Raw genomic sequence first — 13,361 nt, 5'->3', positions numbered from 1 at the left:
CCGGGGAGCGCCGAGGGGCGGGGCCGCGCCCTCCAGCGGCGCGGAGGGGGCCGGGGAGGCGGCGCATGCGCAGCGCGCCGCGGGCGTGTTCGCGCGCGCGCGGCCGTTAACGGCCGTTAGCCCGGGCTCGTTCTTGGGACGTTACTGGAGGAGCTGGGGGGAGGGGAGCATCTCCCTGCAGCGCCTTGCTATGAAGGAGCTGGGGCGCGCTGCGAGTCGGCCTGAAAGCCATGGATCTGTTAATTAAAGTTTGCCTCGCCCTAACGAGCTTTGTCACACTGGGGCCCTGTATGTGTGAGAAGGAAGATAAGCAGGGCCAGGTGCTGCCGGCCTACACTCAATCGGATTTCCCGAGGGGATTTAAGCCTCGGGTCACTACCTTAAAATAATTCCTTATGGCAGCATGGAAAACACTTTTTTTTTTTTCCCCTTAGCTCTTTAGGTCTTGCTAGGAAAAATAAAAGCAGTGCATAGCGCTCATCTAGTGCAGCTTTCAGAGCCCAAACCATGGTGGTTGGTGCCTGCCAGCTCAGCCTGTTGGGTGGGAGTAAGCACATTAGGGATCGTGCTCTCAAATACAATAAGCAGCCCTGTAGCAGGTCACCTTGAAGATGTATCGCGGTGAATCGGGCAACAGATGGCGGGTGCTACAAATCACCAGCCGCCGTCTTGGAGCGTGGAAGCCGTGAGGGAAGGGAGAGGGGAAGAGAGCCTCTATGGAGAGTGAGGGGATCAGGAGGAGGGTAGAGTGAATAGGAAAAAAATAGTAGGAAAATACCTTTGCAGGTGAATGAGTGGAGGGATGTACATGGAATGAGAGGGAAGTGCATTACCATCTGCTGCACAGGAGGCACAGCCATAAGTTTATTTCAGGTCTGGGGCTTAAGAGGCATATGCTGTGGGTTGTTAAAGACATAGCAGTAATAGACCTTTATACGTACCTTGGATAAGATTGTGATGCATACTCCACAACTAGACTTGAATATTTGTGGAGAATATGTATACAGAAGAGCATGCTCCAGCTATTCTACCACAAAGGGTAAAAATGAAAAACACTGCATTGGCATACAAAAGCAAATGAAGGGAGGACTATAGCCATGTATGTATCAGCCATAATTATATGTTTATTACACAGTGACATTGTGCCAAGGTTTTTTGAGTGTACACATATTACCAGGAATCCATTTGTTAAAATGAAAAAAAAAAAGAAAAAAAAAAAAAAAAAGAAAACCCACCACGCTTAAGTGCAATGTTGATTCTTTGTTTCCTGACCTTACAACATTTGTTTTGGAAATAATGACAGCATCCCTGTGATGTGTTCCAGTTTTACTCAGTCTTATCTCTTTAGCTATGTCTTTAGCATACTGTTCTGGTCTGGGGTTAATTTGTCCATATGTCCAGGACTTCTTTTCCTCCTTAGTTAGAACAAGAATCCTTCCTAAAGCACAGCCAGACACAAAATTGTTTTCAGGCCTTTAACTTTGAGCCTTACATAGGCGCTTACATAAAACATGGGGCATGGTCCTCCTGTTCAGGTGAGAGGCTGGACGCTGGCACTTTGTCATTGCATAGGGACAGCCCAATCCATTCTCCCCTTGGGTGCAACAAAATAGAGTGTAGAGAACTGTGTGCCTGCCGTTGTCCTTAGCCCCTTTGGCAGGTGACAGATAGCAGCTCTTCCAGGCTCCCATCCCTGCACTCCGTGGTCAACGTTTGCTTTGGAGCAAGGGGAGGCTCCAGCCTCCCTGGTCCAGTGGTGACATGAGCGACATGGCTGCTCCTTGTGCTAAACACAACCATCCCATGCAGACACCCGAGGTGCATCACACGTGGGTGTCAAGATGTATCAAGACACCAACAATTCCCTTGAAGAAAATCCCTGCATTTATATATAATTTTGCGTTATCAGTACTGCCTGTGGCAAACTTGGGATTTACCGAAGCAGAAAGGAAACAAAATGTTATTTACATGTGCAGAAAATGGTAAATACCTGCCAGTCCGCCCTAAAATAGTTCATTTCATGCTTACAGAACATGTTAAATAGACAATCATGCACGGTCCTAGACAATGTAAGTGAGAAGCCAGGGAAAACCAAATTAAACAAATACAAATCCATTCCAACAACCCCCTTAGTATGGAGTGGTTCTCCCCTGTTTTTCTAAGATTAGAGCTAAAAATCAATAGCTCTTTGGGGTTAAAAGTTTTAATGACCATGGAATTTCATATACATTAATTTTCCTCATTTTTTAACTTATGTAATCACAGTATAATGGATTCTGTTAAAAAAAAAGGACCTAGCTGCTGTTACTTTTGCACCCACAAAAGCAGTCATGGTGTGGACACGAGGCCAACATTGTCAGCTACAGTTCTGTCCAATTTATTGCTGTCTTGTGTCAGGCAAAATGACATTCCCACCTGCAAAACATTACTATATAGATCACTCGAAGCTGTCATCTACAGCAAAGCAAGTGGCAGAAACGCTCCATCATTCCAGTTTGCTGGCCCTTGATGCCTGAAACTTCTCCCTAATCTCATTAGCAGAGCCAAACTAAACCTGCCCTTTAAACGGTGAGGCAGTGAAGGGAGAAGGAGCGGCGCTGGGGGCGGTTTGCAGCCAGCCAGAGCCTGTGCAAATGCTTCTCCTGGATACCCGCTTCTGGGGTGGAAGGGATATTCAAAGGTCTAAATTTATCATTATCTGGGCAGCAGTAAGGTTTGAGAAGTTTGGAGGGGATATCTATAGAAACGCTCTATTTTTCCAAATGATTATCAACTTCTGCCCATGGGAAAAGCTTAAAGAAACCTTTCCAATGAGCAGCAGGTTAGAAGACAAATCCTCCTTGCGGGGGATTCTCACTCACTCTCCTGAGGGATCTGGCAGTGAATAATTCGGGAGAAACCTAGTGGCTTTGATCCACTTCACATGCATTGTGGTTGCTGTTCTGATTCACTCCAGGGTATCCACAAAGAATACACTTACCATTAGTAAGTAGACCTTTTAATCCCAAATACACTCTTCTTATACAAGGAAACCTTATCCTAGAGGAGGAATTAATTGCGGAGTCCCATCTAGAAGCAGCCTTACACTTTAATGTCCTTTCAATTTGCAGGTTAAGCTGTTGGCACCCAGCGGCGCAGGCTGGTGCCGCCAGCTCGTGGCTCGTGCCCGCATAGCACTCGTCCCAGCCCGTGCAGCCCCTGCCAAAGGCATCGCCTCCCTCGGGGCTTTCACATAACCCCTGTTACTCGCAGCACTGTAAAAACACAGTGTGATGCATCCCGTTACACAGATGCAGTCATGCTTCTGCACTTGATACCTGTGCATCTCTTTCTCTAGACGTTGGGATTTAAGATTAGGATAACATTGAAATCAGAAATTACACGTAAACCCATTTCAAATCTTTTAGCAGTGGCTTGTCGTATTATTCTACTGCAGAGCAGAAAATACGGTGCCTTCCTTCTGTGGTTTGTGAGTTTTTATATGAAAGTACTTGAGCTGGAGGCATCCGTAACTAAGAAAACTAACAAAACTAGCGACGAGGTAAAAAAAGAAAGTAGGAAAAGTGTCAACATTTCAACATTGGGAGGAAAATGCTTTTATACTATTCTAAAGTGAATTCTTGTTTAGAGTGAATGTTATAAAAATAAATCATCTTTTTAAATTATAAGGCAGGAATCATTTAACTAACAACAATAGCCAGAATTTAATGGTTTTTTTTTTAATTTCAAATTCTTAGGAAAAAAACAATTGAAATTTTCTGAGGGCAGTAGTATTGGGAAGGCATTGCCCAGCAGCTCTCTCTGGAAGCATTTTCCCTCCATCCACAGGTGTGTGTTTCTGAAGCGGGGCCCGTGAACGGTCTGAACGGTCTGCACATCCCCAGGGCGTTAGGAGAGGCAGTTTGCTGGAGTTACTGCAGGCAGGCTCAGCCTGCAGGTAGGAAGAGAAGGTGGTTTAAACTGGTAAATAAATGTTGAGTATTTTGCAAGTACGTTTATCCTAGCATAGTAAGGAAGAACATATTCAGAGGACATTCAGGTGGTAGTGATAGGTGTCCGGTGTTGCAAGCAACTGCATCTTTGTGCCTTTAGGCTGCACTAGTAAAAGTAAGCAGAGGAAAAGTAGACATGACCTCTTTTACTTGTGGAGAAATTCCAAGGGGTCAGGTTTGCAGTGGAGCCATCATTATCCTTGCCTCCTTTTCTTCTCACTTAGAGGGTCATTTATGCCCATTTCCTGAGTTAATCAAGCTTATTTAAAGCTAATCAAGCTTATTTAAAACGAACTAATAATGCTGTAGTCATGAGCCTTTTCACAGCTCTGCTGAAAGCTGAACAGCTTTTCAGGTAGCAAGCTGCTGCCACTGGCAGAAACCAGTTCAGTTCCCAGCAGAAAGAGAAAGCCCTTAAGCCTCAGGAATTTCTGTAGCTCTACAATATTTTCAGGACATCCATTCTGGACCTGAGCTGCAGACAAGAAACACTTCTGCTGCCAGCAGACAAGTGCTGGGGTTTATTAGGAGACAGTGAGGAAGATGGGACCAGGTTCTTTTCAGGGGTGGCCACCGATAGGACCAGAGGAAACAGCCACAAACTGAAGCACCAGAAGTTCCACAGAAACTTAAGGAAAAAATTCTCGACAGTGAGGGTGCCAGAGCCCTGGCACAGGCTGCCCAGAGAGGTTGTGGAGTCTCCTTCTCTGGAGATCTTCCAAACCCTGGAAACCCTGGACGCAGCCCTGTGCCCCGTGCACTGGGTGACCTTGCGTGTGCAGGGGCTTGGACTAGATGATCTCCAGAGGTCCCTTCCAACCTCAACCAGTCTGTGATTCTATTCTGTTCTATGGCAAGCACTGGCCATCCCTCCATTAGAGTCTATTCATGACTCATTATCACCTCACAAACTATTATAAAGGTACATCTCTAGAAGCTACTTCAGGTATTAAAGGAAAGATTTGCAAAGCAAACCTACACCAGCTAATTCTGGTTTCGCACAGACGTAGAAATGCAGTAATTATGTTACTGCTGCGCTTCATTTATCCTCCTACTTGGGCCAGACTTCAAAAGAGTGCAGGTGAAGTTGCTATGAGCTAGTCATAAAATTCCTAATTCGATCTTCTAGGCAATAGCATTTCTGTTCATCCATCACGCTGGTCCGGGGAAGAGCTCACAGGTCCCAGGTGTAATTAAAAACGGATGGGAAGAAGGGATGAGGGAATCTTCAATTGAGTTACACCGTTATTTAAAAACTCTTCCCTGAGCTCATCAAGGGAAGCCTTATTTTACAATTACCATGTCAAAAGCCATTAGTTATTAAATTAAAATGCAGTATTAATTAGAAATTAGCAAGCTTACCTTAGGCATGTGCTCCCTGGGTGCTGGGAGCTGGAGGTAGCGCTCGAGTAACCAAGTCTCACGAAGAGGCCTAAAAGGCCCTCAGAAAGTGCCTAGAGGTAAAGAATCAGGCAAGAGCTCCGCACCTTAGAGCCCTATTGCTTTTTCTTGCTCTGGATCAGTAAAACTGTGTCCTCCCGTGAGCTGGCAGATGGGATCCAATGCAGCATCCTTGGGTGAGGTGTGGGCAGAGAAAGGGCAGCTTTTAAATGTGCCCTGGCAGCTAGTTCTGTAGAAATGTGCTTTGGCTTGGGAGCAGGCCCAAAGGGGTAAAAACAGAAAGAGAGCAGGGAGAGATGGTTATGTCCTAGGTCTTAATTTTAAAAATACTGCAAAAAAGCACCTTTTTGCTCTGATTTTAGCAGTGTGTGTGGTCTTGCCTTTTTCTTTCAAACGTGTGATTCCGCCACGGCGATCTGTAATTTGTTCGTGCTGTGAGCTCCCCCTTCCCTCCCCAGATACCAGGCTGTAAATGTGTCTGAAGGATGCTGCTGCTTCTATCCACAGCCCTCTGGCAGAGCTGCAAATAAGCGGGCACCGTCTTTACGCCCTGTATTACAGGCTTCTCCAGCCCTGCTCTGAGCTCGCTTAAGCCGAAAGGCTCCATGAACCTTGCTCTAAACGCCCGTCTGGGCTTGAGCTGGGAGTAAGCTTGGGGAAAATAAAAATAAAAAAGGGGGATTGGTAAATGAGAACAGGTTTCTTCTTGCAAGTGGACAAGAGCTGCTCACCCCTGATGGGTGACTTGGTTTTGTGAATCTTTCCTTCTCTAGGGACAACTAGAAAGGTACATTTGGATGCAGCAGCTCCTTGGGTGCTGCTTCTGAATCCATGCTGGATCCCAAAGGAGCCCAAGGGAATTCAACACTTGACTACCAATAGCACGAGAAGGAAGTCAGGTGCCTAATCCTATTAGTGCCTTTGAAATTCCCAGAGCCAATATTGGCTCCACACATTCCTTTACTGAGGGAGCCCTCCAAGAGTAAGAAAAAAAGGAATTATCGCTTCAAAGCAGTTTGTTCTCCCTAACCATATTATCACATTGAAGTTAACCAGACTAATTTGTGTTCCATTATAGGTTATATTTAATTTAGATAGGCCGAGTGCCGCTCCTACAGTTGCTGGCCAAAGCCTCCGTAGCCCCAGGGAAGTTCCGTGGGGCCCTGTGAGGAGGGTGTTCACAGAATCCCAGAATGGTTGAGGTTGGAAGGGACCTCTAGAGATCATCTAGTCCAACCCCCCTGCTCCAGCAGGGACACCCAGAGCACGGGGCACAGGGCGGCATCCAGGCGGGTTGGGAAGATCTCCAGAGAAGGAGACTCCACAGCCTCCCTGGGCAGCCTGTGCCAGGGCTCTGGCACCCTCACAGGAAAGAAGTTCCTCCTCACCTGGAGATGGAGCTGCCTGTGTTGCAACTTACACCCATTGCCCCCTGTCCTGTCACTGGCCACCACTGAGAAGAGCTCGGCCCCTTCCTCCCTACATTCTCCCTTCAGCTACTTACACATATTGACGAGATCCCCTCTCAGCCTTCTCTTCTCCAGGCTAAACAGGTCCAACTCAGTCTTTCTCCATACAATAGATGGAGTCCCAGTCCCTTAATCATCTTTGCCGCTCTCCGCTGGACCCTCTCTGGAAGCTCCACATCCCTCTTATACTGGGGAGCCCAGAACTGCCCCAGTGCTCCAGGTGCGGCCTCTCCAGAGCTGAGCAGAGGGGCAGGATCCCCTCCCTGACCTGCTGGTGTAAGGCCTGTAAAGGGTTAACGGGGTAGCGTGCTTTCTGCTTCTGTAAAAAGCTTGCACGCCAAATAAGTGTAAGGCACAGGCTATGTAATTTACAGTTAACCTTGCCATCTGCTCCTGTAAATATCGCTTGCCACAACTGAGGACAAGGACTAACAGGACACCATATCCCGCTGCTCTTGCTGTGACCAAGAGATAAGATTCCGAACTTGCCAAGCAGAAAGGAGACTGTGGAAGGTGGTGGTGGGGGGGTGTTAGTCAATGGTGGTCGTAGATAATGTTTTAAAAAAAGAAGTTGTAGTCGTCTATAAAACACGAACCCCTCCTCAAACGGCGCGGATCTCAGGACAATCTGTAAGAGGTCCGCCACCGGCTGGCTAATAAAGCTTGGTTTTAAACCACCAGGTCGAGCGTGCGGATGATTAGTGGGATTCCGGACTGGCACTGGCACCATCCTCCTGACGCAGCCAGGATCCCACGGGCCTGCTCCGCGCACGGGAGCTCCCCTCGCCGCCTCGGCCGCCCCCGCAGGCCCCGGGCCGCGCTCCGAGGCCTGCAGGCCCCGCTCCGCTTCTCCCTTCCCTGCGGAGATGCCCTGTGGGCGCAGGAGGCCCTTTTCCAGCTGCTCATCTCTCCGGAGGCCTTTGCGCACGTGCTGGGGGTCGTTGTGGGCTGAGCTGGACGTAGCTCTGAGAAACTCCTCCTCTTCCGTGGCACTTTCCGAACGGGAAAGCTTCGAGGCCAAATGCGTGGCCACCACCGTGTTCCGCTCAATAAAAACACCTGGACTATAAGGCAGAGGGAACAGACAGCTTTGTCCTTCGTTCTGGGTTCTCCATAAACCAGCTCCCACTTCCCAGCTGGAGGGGAAAACACGGATGCCAGGGAAGAGAGCGGATCGCCATCAGGAGGACAGCCACCGGTACCGGGTAGTGCCCAGAACTAATCCCACCTAAATATGCAGGAGCGGGAATCGCTCTCTGGAGATGCTGGTTCCTGATGATGTGCACACAGGGGAGCAGGGCTGGGAAGCAGGAATTCTTGATTTTTGTATATTTGCTTTATCCAGGCTCCTTTTCCCCTCTGCAGCTTCCCCACGCCAGCTGGAGGCACCTGGTCAGCACGGCTTGACGGACCCTTCTTCCATCAAACTTAAAAACAGAGATTTGCTGCTATTGGAAATGGACGATTCCCACCTGAGTGGGATTCAGAAACAGCACCACTTGAATCTGGCGATTTGACGTCTAAGGATACCAGGCTTTTTACAATTTTGTGTTCTGTAAAAACCACCATGTTGAAAAATAGTGTTTTATGTGATGTTAAAGGTAAGTTGTAATATTTAGTTCCTACAGGTATCCGACAACTAAAAATATTGGGAAATTAAGTTTCTCTTTTCAAAACAAAACACTACTTCAAGTATGCTTTTCTCTAGGTGAAACACGAGGGCACAAAGGTGTTTTGGGGGAACACTAGCCTTATTTTATAAGGAGCAGGAAAGCAGCAGCATCAAGAAGGGTTTATTGGTCTGGAAGAATGAACCATGTTGCAAGGTGAAAGCTGCAGATCTGCATTTTCCACAGCACCACCCTGTTCACAGTCCATCCTCCTTGTTTGGTGACACCAGGTTGGAAGCCAGATTTTGAGCTCTTCGCGGCACAGCCATGATCTTTTTTTCATTAATTTTCATTACTACTGTCGTTACTCAGCACACTAAAGTTTGATAGACCCCTCCAGGGACCGAGTAGAGACGTTTCTTGCTGCATTTGCTCTACAGAGCGTCCTGCATGATTTTGCAGTACTGTTAAGCAATAAACAAAAGGACATGTTGCTTGGAAGGCACTTCCACAGGGAAGTCCATTTATGGATAATTTGGCATTCGGTTCACAAAAGACATGGGAAACGTGCTAGAAACTTCAGGCTGTGGCCTAACACCACCCAAAGTTTGTAAACAGCTGGAAGAATAAGTGAATTTCACTTAAATTTTTCCCTTTGAGCAGAGAGAAGACCCCGCAGTCTCCAGACGGTGCAGTTGGAGACACCAGAGCAGCGTGTGAAAGAAGACCGAGCAGCCCAAGCTGGATCCAGCCACAAGATACGTGCGGTACCTGCTGCAATATTGTAAAAAATATGTAAAAAATATGTTATGCACTGAAATGTCTGTGTTTCTTGCAAAAATGCCACGGTGTATGTGCAAGAGCGGATCAGGTACAAACCGTGGCTTATCACTAGGTGCCCACACAGAGAATGACCCTGGAAATGCCCTTGTAATCCTGCTGCAAAACTGCACGTGGCCTAGAGAAAAATCTAATCCCCTGCAAGGGCTTTGAAAGGCAAAGTCTTTGCTCCGTGGGGCAGGCGTGTTCCACGTGCTGGGCAAACGCCATTCAGCCGAGCGGGACACGCTGCCAGCCCCGCGAGGGGGCCTGCGGGTCCCTTATGTGCCCGCAGGCTTCAACTTCCAGGCAAATGCCTCGTATTTGGAAATGAAATTCAGAAGGCTCCTGCTTGCCCCTCACAGCACCCTGGGGATCAGTCTGCTGCCAGAAAGTTGCCTCCTAGCTCTGAAGTACTGACATCTCCACAAATAAGCTCTCTGCTTCCAATTTTTAGACTGTATTTTTGGAAGGTTTATCAGGGAGGAAAGGCTCCATGTCACCTGTATCAACATATTCATGCTTTATGGATGGGACCTTTCGAACCACTAACGCTACAGAAAGATTCAGCACTGAAACCACTTGATCACAGACGGGTTGCATTCACAGAGCAGAGCTGGGACAGGCGGGGCTGGCGTGGGAAACTGTGCTTATTCTCAGTAGAAAATATTAAAAATAACACAAAGCTCTTTGTCCTGTTCCTAGCCCCATGTAAATTTGGGGGGTTGTCTGTGTATATATTGCAACGCTGCCTTCATTATAATCTGGTCAAGGTTATGCACAGCTTAACCACACAAGGCTTAATTTTGAGGCATCTGAGGGTGTCCTGTGTTGGGGGTGCCGCACCCACGCTGCTTCTGCTAAACACATTGAAGTGGTAAACGCGGCGTTGGAGGAAACCCGGTGAAGGACAGAGGAGTCCTGTTAACTGGGCAGGCTAGAAAGGGCCCCCCGCAACTTCCTGATGGGTTTCAACGCAAAAAGAGGGTCCCTGCGGGACGGCCACGACACCAAAGTCACCATGAGGCCGCCGGGGTCCCTCACAGCCTGCCCCTGCCCCCACAGAGCGGACGTTTCCTCCCACCCCACGGTGCCCGTCTGGTGGGCGCCGCGGTCCCACGCGGCTCCGAGGCCCGTCCAGACGCTCCCCCGAGCAGCTCCGCTTCCTTGGGATCTACCCTGTGAATGGGATCCACTCCAGGTTATCCTGCACGGACAGAAACATCAGCCCGCTATTTTTCATCCTAAAGATGAAAAATAATAATAATAATCCTGGAACAGAGGATTCAGAGCCATTACCCTTTGAAAACAAACGATGGATCTGAGGAGCTTTGGCACAGACGGAGAAAAGCTGCGTGTGCGCCGAGCGGGAAGCGGGGAGCAGGGCCCCCCGCAAGGGAGCGCGGCGCCCCTCGGGGCACACACGCGCCGGAGGCGCCGGAGCAGCCCACGGAGAGCCGGGATCGCGGCACCAGCAGGGAGGGGAGCCGCTACCGTGCAGGGCAGTGGTAGCTCAGCACCAACCACTTGGTTTGGAGGAGCGTCGCACACGCAGGCCAGGAGTCCAGCTGAGGCAGAAACCAAGGAGCCCGAGGGCTCCCGGGCCCCCTTGGGCTAAGCCTAGGGGAATGAAGGTCGTGCTTGCTTGGAGGTGGGAATGCAGCTGCGGAGCAGAGCAAGGAGCTGGGAAGGCCCCTCGTGTTCCAGTGAAAGGCAGAAACGGGAAAGAGGTCAGGTGTAGAAACTGATTTAATCTGCAGCATCTGTTTGTACAACCAGCTTCCCGGGGCGGCCTCTCAGCTTCTCGGAGCGCGCACGGCTTTGCATTCACTTTGGAAGCTTCTCCGGGAAAGAAACAGCCCCTGCAGCAGTCCCTGTAGCAGCACGTACTGCCCGGGCCGCAGAGCATCGTTGCTGCAGCCACTCGGCCCGCGCACCCCCCGGGCTGCAGCACACGCGCAAATCCAATAAAACGAAAAGGAAGTAGCCCTTGGAGTGCATTTAGTTCGGAGCAAGCGCTGGCAAAACCACGGCGGCCGCAGCTCTGCCATTCACAGGAGCTACCGAGTAAGTAACGTTGCAGCAGACCGCATGTTGGCAGCAGTCCTTTCTCACTGAAGCACAATTGGGAAAAAAAAAGGAATCTGTGCCAGCGTATTATGTACAAATCCACTTACAAACAGTTAAAATAAGCAACTGAAAGCATGAATGAGATTCTACCATACAGTACTCTCACACAGCCAAAGCTAGTTTATTTTACAAGATGAGTCTTTCGCATTAATCATTTTCTCAAAGCCCAGTAAAAACAGCATGAACTACTTAAGCAAAATTTAAGAGACAACTTACAAAATAATATTTGCATAGCACTGTAAATCTGCGTATTCATTGGGGGCACAGTTCTTCTTAGTTTAGAAACTACGCTAGGTGACAGTGGTTTGGGTTTTTTTCAGTAATAGGTTTTATCCAGATTCAGACGCATTTATTTTTTTTTTCCGAACATCATAAAACCAAGCGTAGGAAATAACCGTAAAAACGTACAAAAAATATATACACATGCACAGTCAATGCGTACCCTGTAGAGAGTTTTATTCCCCGTTGGATTTGGCTACCGCTGGGAACGCGGCGCGTGCCGGTCCCGCCAGCCGCCCGGGCCGCGGCGGCCGGTGCTCCCGGCCGGAGGCTTCCAGGAAAGCTGCGGTGCTTGCTGGTGACGGGTGGGATGGGGGAAGGCGCCGGGCGCCCCCCACACGTCGCCACTCGCGGCTCGGGCGCAGCGGGAGCAGGGGGGCCCGGCAGGCAGGGCCCGCCCGGGCGCACGGAGGCAGGTGGGAAGTGAGGTCTGTGTAAAGCGGTTCAAGCCTTGGAAAGCAGAGCTTCACTCCTAACCTGTGCTGCCCATCCTTCCTCCCCTCACACGTTAGACCTACTAAGTCATTTATTTACTTATTTATTAATGCTTCAGCTGCTAGCGGAGGTTGTGAAGCTTCTCAGCCACACACCCGCCCTCAGCCTCACCCAAGGCCTCCCCAAAGTTCAGGTGAACAAACTACTTCGCCCAAGTTTCTCAAAACCAAAGAGTAGCTTGCAACTATATAGTGTTCTTTTAAAAAATACAGGTAGTGTTCTATAAACTTACATAGGCTAACGATAAAAGAAATGTGATGTTTAGATTACGGATGACAATTCCTGATTCGTAGAGGGGCGGGGTATTTTCATGCTAGTTTCTGGTGAGTAGCAAACACAACACAGCCCCCGTAACACTGACTTCTCCTTCAAAACGATAGCAGCTAAAAAAGAATAAATAAATCTGTGAGGATGCTGGTGGAGAGATTGATGAGAAAAGTCAGACAAACTATTTGCCAGGTTAACGACGAGGGAGCAGAGCACAGTAGAAGCCACCATGCGCAGCGAGGAGACAGGTCCGTGAGGACCAGGTGCGAGCCCTGGCGCAGCCTCCGATGCCGGGTGAGCGGCCAGAGAAGGTCACGTTTGGACTGGGGAGCAGAACTTGCCTGCCCTGAACTCGTCCGGGCAGCTCCTGGCATTTCCCGCCGTGTCTCAGGGCACGAAGGCGGCCGCGGGTTCCTCCTCCCGCTGTACGAGGCGCCGCTCGGCCCGTTACCTGCCTCACACGGCCGCCCCACACAGCACCAGCGGCTCTGGGGCAGCCCCTTTTGGGCACCGGACTTCAGAAGGAAGGGGGGCAGGAAGGAAGGGAGGCAGGGAGCCAAGCACACGTTCAACATGACCACGGGACGGCCCTTGGGAACAGGCACAGAGCAGGGCGCGCAACGTCCGCTGCCACGGACCGCACGGAGCCGCCTCCCTGCCGGGCCGTCCCGGAGGCGCTGGGGGCCCCAGGCCTGCATCCAGTTTTCAGAGGGGACCTGAAATGTGGATGTCGCCACTTCCCGCTGCGCTGGGCGGCAGCAAGGGAGTGAAAGGCGCTAGGGCTGCATCTGAGCACCTTGGCCGCGGGCCTGCCCAGCAACTGCCTCTCCGAGAGGCCCAAACCTGGGACCACGTCACACTTCAGTTGGGAACACACTGCCGCACCGGGAGCCTCGCGC

This window comes from Nothoprocta perdicaria, unplaced genomic scaffold (assembly GCF_003342845.1).
Source record: "Nothoprocta perdicaria isolate Ctin4 unplaced genomic scaffold, notPer1 scaffold_171, whole genome shotgun sequence".
Lineage (NCBI taxonomy): Eukaryota > Metazoa > Chordata > Aves > Tinamiformes > Tinamidae > Nothoprocta > Nothoprocta perdicaria.
This window is presented reverse-complemented; position numbering follows the sequence as displayed.